This window comes from Phascolarctos cinereus, unplaced genomic scaffold (assembly GCF_003287225.1).
Source record: "Phascolarctos cinereus isolate Bilbo 61053 unplaced genomic scaffold, phaCin_HiC Scaffold_4;HRSCAF=312, whole genome shotgun sequence".
Taxonomy (NCBI): Eukaryota; Metazoa; Chordata; class Mammalia; order Diprotodontia; family Phascolarctidae; genus Phascolarctos; species Phascolarctos cinereus.
Genome location: NW_027555847.1, coordinates 76,530,616 through 76,545,545, shown reverse-complemented (window position 1 = coordinate 76,545,545; position 14,930 = coordinate 76,530,616).

Genomic DNA, 14,930 nt, shown 5'->3' with positions numbered 1-14,930 from the left:
CAACTGAACAGCAACAATGACAATAAAACCCTTTTCCTTCTGTGATCACTATTGGTAATTCCTTTATTCTCTCCATGGCTTCTTCCTGGATACTTACAGACATGTCTAGATCTGTCCTGTTCTTTAACTGAACAAACAAACAAAAATCACCACATCACCATTTCTTTGAACCTGCTATCCTGTAAGTTTGCCATCTTATCTTTCTCTTCCTTTTTACTTTCAAATTCTTAGAAAATTTTCTAATATTGCTGTCTGAACTGAATCACTACTCCTTTACTTTCCAACTCACTATGTTAGTGGAATTACTTTCTCTGTGTTTCAACAATCTGTTAACTGCAAAATCTGTTGGCCTTCCTTCAGTTCTCATCTTCCTTGACCTTATTGGCTTTGATACTGTTGATCATGCCTTCCTCCTACTTACACTCCCTCTTTTTATTGTGCTCTCTCTCTCTCTCTCTCTCTCTCTCTCTCTCTCTCTCTCTCTCTCTCTCTCCTCTCTCTCTCTTTGTCTATCTGTCTCATTTCTTCTTTCCATTTGACTGCTTTTTCTTGACTTCTGTAGGAACCGGATATATCTCTGTGGGTGAATCCCATAGTCTTTGTTTCTATCCCAGCCTTCCTTTCACCACACTTATTTGATTAATGATTATATCAGCTCCCATGGGTTCAATTTACTTTAATGTCAGCTAAACCTAGAGCTATAGCCCAGGTTTTATCCTCAACTCCATTTGCTTATCAATAAGTACCTAGTGAAAATCTCCAAATGATGTTCCACTGGCATCTTAAACTCGGGATGTCTAAATCCAAACTGAATTTTGTCCCCTTTAATCTCACTCTTCCTCCAAAATTCTGCATTGATGTTGAGTGTACCATCATCTTTTCAGTCATTGAGGTTCTTAATCCCCAAGCCATCATTGACTCTTTTCTCTTTATCACATTCCATATCTAATCAATTACCAAACCTTGATGAGACTACCTCCATTACATTTCTTATATCTAACCCTTTTCCCTGCTCACACTCTTATTCAGACCCCCATGACCTCTCATCTGTACTATTGTAATTGTAAAAGCTTTCTAACTGATCTCTCTATTTTCAGCTTTTCCTTCTCCAGTCCATCTATATCTGTCCCAGAATAATATTTCTTAGGTGGAAATCTAGTAGTGTTACTCACATATTTAAAATCTTCCCCTCCTGCCCCCATAGGGCAAGGTACAGATTCCTCAGCTTTGCGCACAGAGTGGTTTCAATCTGCCTATCTAGACCTTAAGAACATAGAATCATGGTTCTCAAGCTGGAAGGAAACTTAAAAACTATGTAGTTGAACTCTCTCCCTTTACAGATGAGGACAATGAGTTTCAATGAGTTGCTCAAGGTCATACAGGTAGTAAACAGCAGACATGGTAATTGAATCCAGTTTCTTTGACTCAAAATCAAGCGCTTTTGCCTCCCAGAAAGTGCATCTTTTGGGAGTGGTTTACATTAGATGCTTTAAAAAAAAAGGATGGATATTAGAGCAGTTCCCTACTGGAGAATATGAGTTTGGACAAATGCACGCGATGCTTGACATACGCTGTCTGACCTTTTGACAGACAGATACAATACAATAAAACTACAAGGCTCAATCTGACAATCTCTCCTTCTTGGGTTGCTGCCCAGAGTAAGGACATGCCACTTTGTGCTCTCTTTCCATCTCCCCTCCTCTTTGACTACATGCTGTCAATGACTCCATTTGCTCACCTTTTACTTGAGAATGAATCTGTAACTCTGGAACAGAGGGTGTTGGTAGACTTTCCTACCATCTGGTAAATGGTTTTAGAGCCCCCAAAACTATTTTTCATCATCTTATGGTTTCAAACTCAACTTATGCTAATGAATTTGAGGTCTGAGATTTGAAAAGAGCCTTGGAAGGCACCTAGTAAAACCCCTTCATTTGATAAATGAGAAAAGTGAAGCTCAAGGGTCACAGCGATAATAAGCAGCAGAAGAGGGGAAGTACATATATGTATGTATGTGTGTGTGTGTGTGTGTGTTTAAAATTATTCCATATATGTACTTCTATTTATCAGTTCTTTCTCTGGATGGAGATAGTGTCTTCCTTCTTAGATCCTTTGTACTTAATTTGGGTATTCATAAAAGTGAAAATGACTTCACTCAAAGTTGTTCTTGAAACAATATTATTGTTACTGTAATACAACGCTCTCTTGGTTCTGCTCATTTTGCTCTTCATTATTTTATTATTTGAACCCGAGTTCAAATCCTTCCTCTGACCCTTGTTAACTGTGTGACTCTGGGTCAGTTATTTAAGCTCTCTCTGCCTCAGTTTCCACAACTGTAAAATGGGGATAATAATAGCACCTACCTTTCAGGTTTATTTTGAAGATCAAATGAAACAATATTTATAAAGTACTTGCTACAGTGCCTGATACAGAGTAGGTACTTACTATATGCTTATTTCCTTCTCTTCCCATTTAGATAGTTATTATATGGGTAAAATGAGATCAAATATGTGAAGAACTTTACAGCTTCTCATAAATTGCTATAAAAATGTAAGTATTGTTATTTTAATAACCAAAGACTTGACTGTTTGGAGCAAAACATACTTGGTGGTAGCTGTGGTTTAGTAAACTAAATGCTGCTCTTTGAGTCAGGAGAACTGAGTTCTAGTGTGTCCATTACTAGCAGTGTGAGTCTTGACAAGCCATTTCCCCTTTTGGGGCCTGACCTTCCTTATTTGTGAAATTGGAGACAGTACCAGTACTATCTGCCTCACCAGATTGATTGTAAAATTACTTTGTAAACCATACAGTACAATATACATGCAATGTAGTTAAAGATTAGTATTAAACAGATTGTACAGTTGTTGGTGTCCACAGAACTACCGCCTTCATTTGTTTTTTCTTTTTTTTAAGATTTGGTTTGCACTTCACATCTTTTTCATGGTTCTTGTTTTACACATCACACTTTTTTTTGTTGTTGTTCCTTTTAGGGTTAAATAAATGCTACATTTTAGCAGGATTTGAAGCCTAAGGGCATCTTCTTTCCCTACCTAATCACAAGACTCTTCCCTCTGCATCTCGGGGTTATTCACTTGCATGTGATGCAACGGGAGCATCTGTTTCGTACAGAAAACACAGGACTTCAACATCTGCAAAGGGCAAGCTTACAGAGCTCCCAAGTGAATGGGACTCTGAGTAGCTATCCCCTCTCAGCAGGCTTTGTGTCTCCCCTTCAAAACTGAAAAGAAATGCTACAAACAGATGTCCTCTGAATAGCACTTATGACAAGAATTCATTGCTGAACAGTGAGCGCTTGCTAACGCTAATGAAAGTCTTTGGGGAAAACGAACAACCTAACGCTTAAAATGAGAGAGGGGAAAAATAGCTATTTATTGAAATTTCAAAATGTATTGTTCATGTATTTCCTTCAAAATCGCTCACTGTATTTATTTATTTGCCATTTTGGGCTGTCACTTTTGCTTGAAGGCCTCTAGGCGTGCTGCACAAAACAGCCATGATGGCTTTAAAATGGGGAAAAAATACAAATAGCATAAATAGCCCCAGGTAGAATGGCTCCGAGGACAAAGCATTTTATGAAGGGTCTCATTGTAAGTACCAAGACTATATTTTTTTCACAAAACTAGCTTGAATGTTTAAACTTAATTGACCAAGCCTAATAAAATGCCTGTTTGTTACAGGTGACTTGAGACAGGTGGAAGGTAAAGAATAAGGAATTACCCCCTCAGCTGACAAAGGGCCACTAGGAGGTTGAGGTGAACAGGATTTAGTTCAAACTAATAATATGGCCCAGCTGAATAAACGATGAAGAAATTAATTTGCTTTCTCTTCAACAATTCAACAAATATATTTCAAGTCCTTACTATGGGCATCGTGCTGTGCTAGGTATTGAGAGTACAAAGATGAAAATAATCTGTTATTGATATCCTGAAGGACCTCGTGTTTTACAAACTCATGTTTCACAAACTTTTTTTTTGACAGATGATCAAACGAACACTATATTACAGTATTATCAGCCCTGCTTTATAGTTGAGCAAACTCAGGCACAAAGAGGTTAATATTACACATTTTTTTCTTTTTGAAAATTTAACTTTACAATAGATTTCAAGAACATATAAATCTTATACAATTGCCTACTGACCTAAATAATCAGCATTGCTGATTTAAAACAACTCTGGTGGCAACTTAAAAAATATTTTCCCCAATTACATGAAAAAATAATTTTTAACTTTAATTTTTCTATACTTTTGAGTTCTAAATTCTCTCCCTCTTTCCCCTCCTCCTTTCCTGAGATGGTACACAATTTGATATGTGTTTTGCATGTGCCATCATAAAAACAGCTAATATTGTACATTGATATCATACAGTTGGTACATGCCAGAGCCAAGCCTTCATTCTTGGTCTTCTGACTGCTATTACAGCTCAGAAGTGTCAAACACATAGACCCCAGAGTGAATGCTACCAAAATGCATCCTGATCCAGATGAAAATATTTAACAAAATAAATAAAAATGCAAAAAAGATATAATGTTAATAAGTAGTATTCTAAGTAAATATGTGACCTACCAGTATCCTTAAGTATGGTTTAGTGGTCTATATTTATACTTAAGATTGATACCATAACCCTAGACTTAACCCAAGTTAAATTTTCAGAAAAGACATTTTTGTATTCCATACTGTTAGAGGGATGAAATAAATGACTGTTTGTACTAGTCATGTTCATACTAGGAATAAAAAAAAAAACTATCCAATATACAAAAGCAGTCTCAAAATGAATCATCTACCTGAGAAATTCGTTGATATTTGGCATTAATATAAGATTAATATCAACAAAAATTGACCTGGGAAATTTTATTTCAGATTAAGCACATCATTTACACATGAGTTCTTTCTGCTTCTGCAAGGCCTGAATTATTAATCTTTAAATGGTTTTTTTCTCTCTCTCAGGATCAGAACTCTAAAACACAGTCTTCTTGCTAGAGTTGTGCTGAGAGATGACATTTAAGTAGGGTTTATTTAAATTACGTTTTTCCATGAAAACCTCAATTGTGCCAAAAAACCCCCCTATTTCTTATTTTGCATTTTAAGCAACAATTTGAGAATACAATATGTCCGTAGAACAGATAAGGCATGCTTTTTTATTAAAAATCTGAATTTTAACAACTCTACTCATGTCTATAGAGGATTAAAAAATGGCAAGGTTATTAGGGACAGAAAAGAAACTACTTTGACTTTCTGATCAATGAATTGGGCCATTGTAAACCTTGGGAAGGGCCAGTAGGTGGCTTAATGGATAAAGTGCTCAGCTTAGTGTCAGGAAGACTCATCTCTCTGAGCTTAAAAAAAATTGACCTCAGATACTTACTAGCTGTGGGAACCTGGGCAAGTCACTTATCCAATGTGCCACCTAGCTGCCTCTTGCTAACAATTTGTGCCATACAAAAGCAGACTGAGCTGCCTTGGGTGCTAGTACATTCCCCATCTTGTGAGGTGTTCAAGCAAAAACTGAATGGCTACTTATTGGATGCTTCATTTTTCAGGTATGATTTGACCTAGATGGACCTTGAGTTCCCTTCCCACTCTAAAACGTTGATGGTTTTGAGTTGCTGATTCCAGTGTCTGCTGGAGAATGTCTAACAACTACTTAATTATGATTATTGTGGATGAGAGTGGGAAAGGTGAGCTGGATGACAGTGAAGTTAGGTCATTTGATTAGGTTGATGGAACATAAGCCAAATTAATAGTAATAACTCAATTTTCTTCATGCTTTAAGGTACAAAAAGTGCTTTCTACACAATGGCTCTTTGAGATAGGGCAAGTGTTATTTGGGGAAACTGAGACTGAGAGTCAGGAGCTTAGGATCCTGTGGGGCTAGATTAAAAAAAAAAGATTCAGATGTGGCCATTTATGGAAGATTCTCTGCCCATCTCTTTCTGCTAGGGAGTATTTTCAAAGGAAAATTTTTTTGGCCTTTCCTTAGGGACAATTCAAGAGGGACAGGAGTCTCATGGCTTCTATTTGTGACTCTGTTGTTTGTGATTTGAACCCAGGAGCCAGGAGCCCTTCCACATAGTAGGGGAGTCAAGGGTTGTGTGTGAGGTTATACAATAAGATAAAGCAAATAAGCATGAGTGCAGAAATCAGTCAGCCTACTGTGCTACATTTGGGGTTTGTTTCAAGATTAAAGGAAATGGCCTAAGATGGATTATGTGGGAGAGAGAATTTGAAGAGCTGCTCTGGGTTTTGGAAATGCCCAGTGGAGAGAGGAGGGAAAGGTAGCAATTGCAATCTGGTGGGTGGTATCTTCCCAAAACTATGTCAAGACAGAGACAAATGATGAAAGACCATAAGACAGGGTTGTGCCCAGTGTAGCACCTCTAAATCCTGAGCATGTGAAATCCTACTGGCCCGATTTCAGAAAGAGCAAGGAGGTGCAGGGAAAGAAGTGATAGAGTTGTATTTCTTGACCATTCATTTACTCATCCATTTTTATAAAGCACCTACTATGTGCCAAGAATTGTGCTAGGCATTGGTAATACAAAGAAAAATGTTGTATTCTCTGCCCTCAAGGTGCTTATTTTGTATTGAGTACAAAATAATACCAATGCACTAAACAGAAAATATGCGTAATAATTTCCTAATTGTTGTGGGGGGGGAAGGAGCAGTAGCAACAGGGGTGGTAAGCATCAAGAAAATCCTTGAAGGAGGTCTTGTCTGAACTGAGTCTGGGAGGAAGCTAGGAATCTAGGAGATATAGGTCAGAAGAGAATATGATACAGGCAGAGTAGATAAACCATGCAAAGGTATGATAACAGGAGACAGAATGTTGTGTGTGGGCACCATAAAAGATGCTAGTTTGGTATGACCATAGAATTCCTGAAGGTTAGTAACTTGTAAGATTTGTTTCCTGTGAGTTTGATGGAAAATGCTATTGAGTAGAGGGGCTTACTTGGAGAACACAAAGAACAGCAAAGCTTTGGAGCTAATGTGAAGAGACTTCCTGATCCTGTCCCCCATGCCTGAAATGTTCTCCCTTTTCACCTCTTAGAATCTCAGTCCTCTTTGCCGAAGAGCACTAATTATTGATAGATAATTGAGGCCAAATGAGTGTTGAGATGTAGTTCTGAGCTGCTCACTGATCACATCATTAAATCTGATATTCTAGCAAGCTGGGTTTCAGTTAGTGTGGTACCTAAATGTAGTTCTGCTTAGAAAACGAGACAAGCCTATTTTGGGGAAGCAAAGTCAAAATTATTGACAAATAACTGCATTTTCACTCGCTTTTCAGGTTATGCATTTCTCCACATGAATTGTTGCAATCTGGGAAATATGTCCTATTTCTAAATCATTGAGGTAATATTAGCTCAGGGAGTTTTAGTTGTGTCATTTGATAAAAAGCTCTGGTTTCCAGAAGAATTCACTTTCCATGTGAAGGCGAATGCTTTAAAAATCTCTCCCATCCCTAGGGGAATATTCTATTCAATTACTAAACGTGGGTTAATGGACTAAATGAAGGGAGAAGAGCATAAGTATACTCACAAGACTCAGGTAAATTAATGAAATAATAAGGCAGAAATTCAAGGTCAAGGAAACAGAATTGGTAATTAAATGGCAGATTTTTTTAAAAAGTCCTCAGGAAATGAATTTGAAATAGCATTCCCATGTGGTATATTTAAAGTATCTTTAATATGTATATACTTTTTGTACACATAAGAAAAATGTATAAGATCTTCAAGTATTGTCAAAGTATTTTTAAATATAATTAAAGAAACTTGACTGAATACATAAAGAAATATTGGGTCAAGAAAGAACTGCAGTGCCGTGTTCTAAGAATATTTTATTGTTCTAAGAGTTCTAACAGTTGGTTACATCTAAGACATGTAAGAAGATCATTAGGTGGAAAAATAAAATACTACCTTCTCTCAGGTTGTATTTTCAATCAACATGTAATTATGAAAAGCCTACTCTGTGCCAGGTGCTATTCTAGGTGCCAGCGATACAAAGACCAAAAAAAAAAAGTCATTCCTGCCCTTAAGGAGCTTATATTCTATTAGGAGAGATGATCTATCATATTCTATTTTCTTCTTACATTCTATTATATTTGTTAGTTTATAGTATAATAAATCTTCAGTTTTTTACTCAATTTTCTTTGTGTCCAGTAGTATTTAGAATTCAGGAATTCCAAATCTAAAGGTTCTGATGCATCATAAGATATAAATAGAAAGTAAAAATTAACTGATACAATTCTTATAATACTTATATAGTATTTATGTTCTAATAATATTTATTAAGTATCTATTATATCCAAGAAATAGGGCTTTGGAGCTACAAAAAGTCATTGCCCAGGAAGGCACAACACAAATACAGAAAATTAAATACAAAAGAATTTAAAAGACAGAGAGCAATAAAAACTGGGGTTTGAGTGGGAAATCAGAAAAGGTCCATAGCAGGTAGTCTTAAAAGAAGAGAAGGACTCTAAGTGGCAGAAGTGAGAATGAAACACGTTCCAGACATTGAAGGACCCCTGTGTAATAAGTCTGGAGTTGAGAAGAAACAGATCTCCATTGCCCAAATCATAGCACAATGCCTCGTTCTTTTTCAATTATTCATAGATACCTATGGCTTTAAATATGTCTGAGGTTAGGCATTAAAATATACTTTTACATAATGAATAAAATTTACATTTAGTAAAGTATGGCACATCTTTAAATAAAGTGGCTATAACTGTTACCCATCTTTATAAATGAATTGCACATTTGGAAACTACACTCTAGTTTTCTTTGTTGTCACTAATGATCAAATGCACTATATGTCTTTCTTCCCTTTTGAAATCGACTGTGTTTCTCTTGAAGAAAACAACTTTTATGGTGAGAGTCCAGCAGAGAAAACCACATTTAAAACAATTAAGGCAGAAGAATTTCAATGTAAAGCAGGATTGCTGACAGGGAGTGAATTCTAACATAAAGCTTTAAGAGAAGACTCCTAATTCTTGGTTTTCTTTTGCTTATACAACACATAAAGAAGAAATTCTTAAATTAAAAGTAGAGTATGTTGCTAGATAAAACAGATGACATGAGGCTAGGATGTTCAATGTTACTTGCAGTTGATTTTTCCCAATACCTCTAAGATTTGGGGTCTCTTACCCCAGAGGCTACTCTGAAATATTTGTTTTTGGCATAAACCACAATCAGTGAGGGATGACAGAGAATTCAATCTCCATGTTTTCTTTTATCTTCCCTTAACAGGATGCTCAAATTGCAGGGATGTTTTCCAATAGTGCCCTCACAAACTGGTGCATTCATACAGACAAAAAAAAAGCTATTTAAAAATACAGAAGTTAGCAGTAACTGTCTAGCTACTGTATACACAGCTGCTGAGCATTAAAGGGAAAGCATTTTTTTAAAGCTCAGAAATGGATAAGATTTTATCCTAGGAAGGCAAAATGATAGAATGATGTTGATAACATTAAACAAATGAGCAATGACTGTGATGAAATCCTTTGTATTTCCCCCCAATTTTTAAATTTCAATGACATTATGGCTTTATTTATAATTTCTAAACTGAAGAGTATTTTGGGGAATACAAAGATGTCTATGGTTAAATACCCAGCATGGCTGGAGTCAGCCAGATATAGTAAGCTAGATGACAAATTCAATAAATCAGGACAGCGCAGGCCCCAAGAAGGACTTCTAGAATTGAAAGTATTAGGTCCTCAGGGCATGGTTTTTGCTCCAGGGGCTTTAGTGGCAGGGTTAACGTCAAGGTCTAGTGATCATTTTGCTGATAAAGAAACCAAGACCCAAAGAGGCTCAGAGTTTATTAAAGACCAAGGAGGTAGTAAGTAGGTAGCAGGACTGGGATTTAACATATGACATTAGACTTTAAAACCAGTAACTTTTTTCTACATCATACTGCTAAATGGAACAAAGGCAAATATGCTTTTGTGCAAGTCACTTCTCCTAAGGCCTTTCTTTATTTATAAAATGATAAAAGATGAGATGGACTAGATCAGTGGTGTCACACTCAAACAATAATAATACTAAAAGCTAACGTTTATATAGCACTTATTAGGTAGCAGGTATTTTATAATTATTATCTGATTGATTTTCACGACTCTTGGAGGTAGGTGATATTATTATCCCTATTTTGCAGATGAGGAACTGGAGGCAAAAAAGAAATGAAGTGACTTACCCAGGGTCATGCAGCTAATGCATGTCAAAAGCTAGATTTGAGCTCTGGTCTCCCTGACTCTAAGGCCTAGAGTCTTAATTACTGTGCCATCTAGTTGCCTCTTGTGTGAGACTTTCTTGACTGCCCTGACCAGTTTATTTATTTGTATTTATTATCTTTATATTTATTCTGTATAGGTCTATATACAGACTTGTCGTCTTCACCGTTAACACTCAAGATCCTTTCCTATAGGGATTATTTCATTCTTTGTACTTATATCCCCAGCACTTATCACAGTGCCTGGAACATGGCAGGTGTTGAATAAATACTTTTATAAAGGTTGTCATTTTATTTTTTCAGATAACACGGATTTTCAATTAATTTATCCTTCTTGGTACTCTCACCCCACCCCCAAATTGATCAAATTAATAACAATAACAAAAAATAAAACCTTCAGTAAAATGCCTAGCTGCATAATCCAGCACAACAAATCCCCACATTAGCCACATCTGAAAATGTATGTCTCTATATTTTTAAGTTCATCTTCTCTCTGTCAAGAGAGGAGTGACATGTTTTACATTTATCCTTATGGATTAAAGATTTATCATTGAGGTGCTCAGTTTTAAAGTCTCAAAGTTGTTTTTCTTTATTATATTATTGTATGAATTGTTCTGCTAGTTTTGCTCACATTTTTTCAGCATTAGTTTCTTACAGATCTTTACACTTTCCTCTGAAACTGTTTCAGCATTTTTATGACACTATAATAGCCCTTTACATTAAAGTACCACAATTTGTTTAGTAATTCCCTGATAGAATGCCACTCCCTTATTTTAAAGTTTTTGTCTGCCATAAAAAAGTTGCTATAAATATGTGTGTATATATATGTACAATTACATATATGTGCACAAATATATGTGCATAAATACAATACACATACATATATACATATACATACACACATATATCCTTTCTCTCTTCCATTTCTTTGGAACATAAGCCTAAGAATGGAATAACTTGGTAGGTAAAAGGGGATGCACAATGGATAATGTTCTGTTCATAGTTCTACATTGCTACTTCCAGAATGGCTGGATCAATTAACAGCTCCACTAACAATGTACTTGTGTACCTGTTTTCCTGAAGCCCTTCCAACATTTGCAATTTTCTTCTTTTATTATCTTTGGCAGCCTCCTGAGTGTGAGAGAAAATCTCAAAGTTGCCTTAATTTGCATTTCTGTCATTATTAAGTGTAGGGTGTTCAGTTGTTTTCAATCACGTCCAACTCTTCATGACCCCATTTGAGGTTCTTTTGGCAGAGATACTGGAGTGGTTTGACATTTCCTTCTTGAGCTCCCCAATTATTAATAAGTAATTGTTGATTAATTAATTAGTCTATCCCCTTTTGTTGTTGTTCAGTGGTTTTTCAGTCCTATCTGATTCTTCTTGGCCCCATTTGGGGTTTTGTGGCAAAGATACTGGAGTGGTTTGCTATTCTTTCTGAAGCTCATTTTACAAATAAGGCAACTGAGACGAACAGGGTTAAATGTCTTGCCCAAGACCATACAGATAGTAAGTGTCTGAGGCCAGATTTCAACTCAGGAAGATGAGTCTTACTGAGTCCTGGCCCAGCATACTATCCATTGTGCCACCTAGCTGCCCATGTAGATACCTGATAAAGTGCTTAAATGAGGATCAAATAAGATGAGAAATGTAAAGTGATTAGCGAACACTAAAGCCTTTTACACATTTGAGCTATTCTTATTGTACTGCTAAAGATTACTGAATCAGACTTGAAACCTTACTAAATGACCTTTAAGTACCTTTACAGATCTAAAGATTCTATGGTGCTCATGATCATTGTCCCAGATTTAGTTACTGCTAGAAGGTTAATGAAGCAATCCCATCCAAACAACCATGTAAGGATTAGTAACCCAAGAATTATCATTCCTATTTTACAGATGAGAAGACTGAGGCTAAAAGGTTAAACTGTTTGATCATGGTAATAAAGTAAGTAAATATTGAAGCAGGAACTTAATTATCTAATTCCTGATTCCAAGTCTTGAATTCTTTCCATTATGCCATACTGCTTCAAGAATAGGAATTGTAGGGAGTTAGGACAATCTCCAGACTTTCCCCATTTAATTGTGGTTATGTCCCTCTAATTCAACATACTGGAGACTTCCCTCCATTTTAATCATTCAGTCTCAGTTTCATCATCTGCACAATGAGGATCATTGTTGCTTGTCCTTCCTTTACAAAGAGGACCAATGACATTGGAGCAATGTCTTGACTCAGCCGTGAATTGAATTTAAGTGAGGCAGAGTTACACAAATCATCTACCTCACTCTCTCTTCTAGAGTCATTAAAGTCCAGTGGTAGGACAAAAGTCAACATGACTGGTAATGGCCCAGGATGCAGTGGATGGTGATGCCCTCAGCCTCTTCAATGCCTGACCAAGCTCTTAAGTCCTCCATAATGCTTGCTTTGTTCAGCTTTCTTCATAGCCATTGGAACAAATTGTCCTTATCTGCCTCTTCTTCTGGGAGAAAGTCTTCCCATGTTTGTGATAGGCATCCTCCTAACTCACTGATAAGTTTGAGGCCTGTAACACCTATAAGATTTGCCTCAAAGGGTTGTTGTAAGGATTAGATGAGATTGTGTATGTATAGTTCTTCTTAAGCCTTAGAGCATTATGTAAACCATCAGTTATTACTCATCATTTTAGTTACCTGACTTGCTTATCATGGTTTATAATCATGCATATTCTTTATGTTTTGTGAATAAATTATTTTATTCCTTGGCATTTATTTCATTCACTTATTTTTAATTTTTAGGATATAAAATGAAAGGGAAGATTACTACAATATTTCCATTAATTCATGACCCAGATAGTTTTCCTTCAAAATCCAAATAATTGAGGCCAAGGTATTTTTCACTGGATCATCTGGATAATTGTCTCAATTCAGTACTCCCCTTTGCTTGCATTGACGTGGATTCAAAAAAAAATCCAATAATCCTCTTCACGGGGTTGCTGTGAAGAGTAGCTAATAAGAAATGAAGTGTTAGATAAACTAAGGGTGTATTTCAGAGAAATATAAGCACCACTGAAATAGCGAAGATCTCTTTTCAGAGATGTAGCTCTATCCCCTTGTCAACTGATATCCCAAAACCTACAATTACTACTGTTGGTAGACTTCAGAACTGCTTAGAAGATACAGATCCTGAGGTTCATTCAGTTTTCAGAATTTATTGTTCTTCCTTTATTTTCTGCTCATCACCTTTGGTGTTTTTCCTCAGCTTCTTTTTTAAATGTTTTCTATTTCCTTGGAGGCTAGTTTTAATGGTCCAGGATTGTAAAAAAAAATACTGTACATTGATAATAAAAATATACTGTCCTGCCATAAATAACCATTATATTTACTTGGTGAGTCACGGCAAGTGAACTTATCATTTGTTTTGCTTGATTACTTCATGTACCAAGGAATGCTCATTCCCCTAGCAAAGAAAGGAGTGGGGCTTTCTGTACCTCTTTTCTATATTTTTTCTTCTGTCTGTCATGCAAATTGAATCACCTCTCTCTGCCCAAGCCATGGGTAATATTCACCAGCTTTTTTTTTTTTTTGCTATAATCAGTAGTCAAGATAGCAATATAAAATGCAGGCAAATACAAAGATAGACAATGGAAAATGAGGAAAGTAGCAGATCACCCCCCCCCCCAATTAAGATCAGAATCCAATTCTATACCCAAGTGCTATATTCTGACTTCCAAGCAGTGAAATACTGCCTGCCTGCCTGATTGATCAGCATCTGTGACTTTGTCTCTGCTTTAACTTTCTGGCATTTAATTCTGCCTGCTTAGGTATGTGGTATCTGCCAGACCCTTATTCTTAGGTGTAATCCAGCCTTCGTTTCATTTACAGCAACATGTTTAGTGAAAAGAACACTGTGTTTCGAGTTAGGTGACCTGGGTTCAAATCCTACTTATGCTACTAGGTAATTTTATGATTACGGCAAATCATTGACTTCTTTGGTCCTTATTTTTCTTCTTTGTAAAATGCGGTGGGTAATACTAGATTGGGAAAAGCAAGGTGGATTACTGGATAGAGCTCTGGCCTGGAGTCAGAAAGAGCTAAGTTCAAATCCAGCCTCAGACACTAGCTGTGAGACCCTGGGCAAGTCACTTAACCTCTGTTTGTCTTAATTCACTGGAGAAAGAAATGGCAAAGTACTCCAGTATCTTTGCCAAGAAAACCCAAATATAGGTATAATACAATTCATGGAGTTGCAAAGAGTTGGACATGACCAAATGACTGAACGATAATACTAGATCAGAAGTTCTTAACCTAGAGTCCATTTTTTCAATTGGCAACTATTTAAAAATAGTTGTTTTCCTTTATAAATTATATATAATAAAGACATATATAATATATGTATGTATATATACACACACACAGATATATATATATATTTGTATGCATTTCACTTTATGTATTTAAAAACATTTTTTTCAGGCAAGAGTCCATAGACTTCAACAGAGGGCCAAAGAAGGGCCCATGACATACACAGAATGACAAATATCTTCTAGGCACAATGATCTCTAAGGTCCCTTCCAAAGCCAATGACTATAATTTTGGCTGGTGCTCTCATAAGCTCTCTAAGCTTAGACCTGGGTCAATGAGAACATCTTTTCCCCCAAATCAATATCCAAAATCTTGTAAAAAGTTCAAGTTTTCTGTGTTGCACATTAGT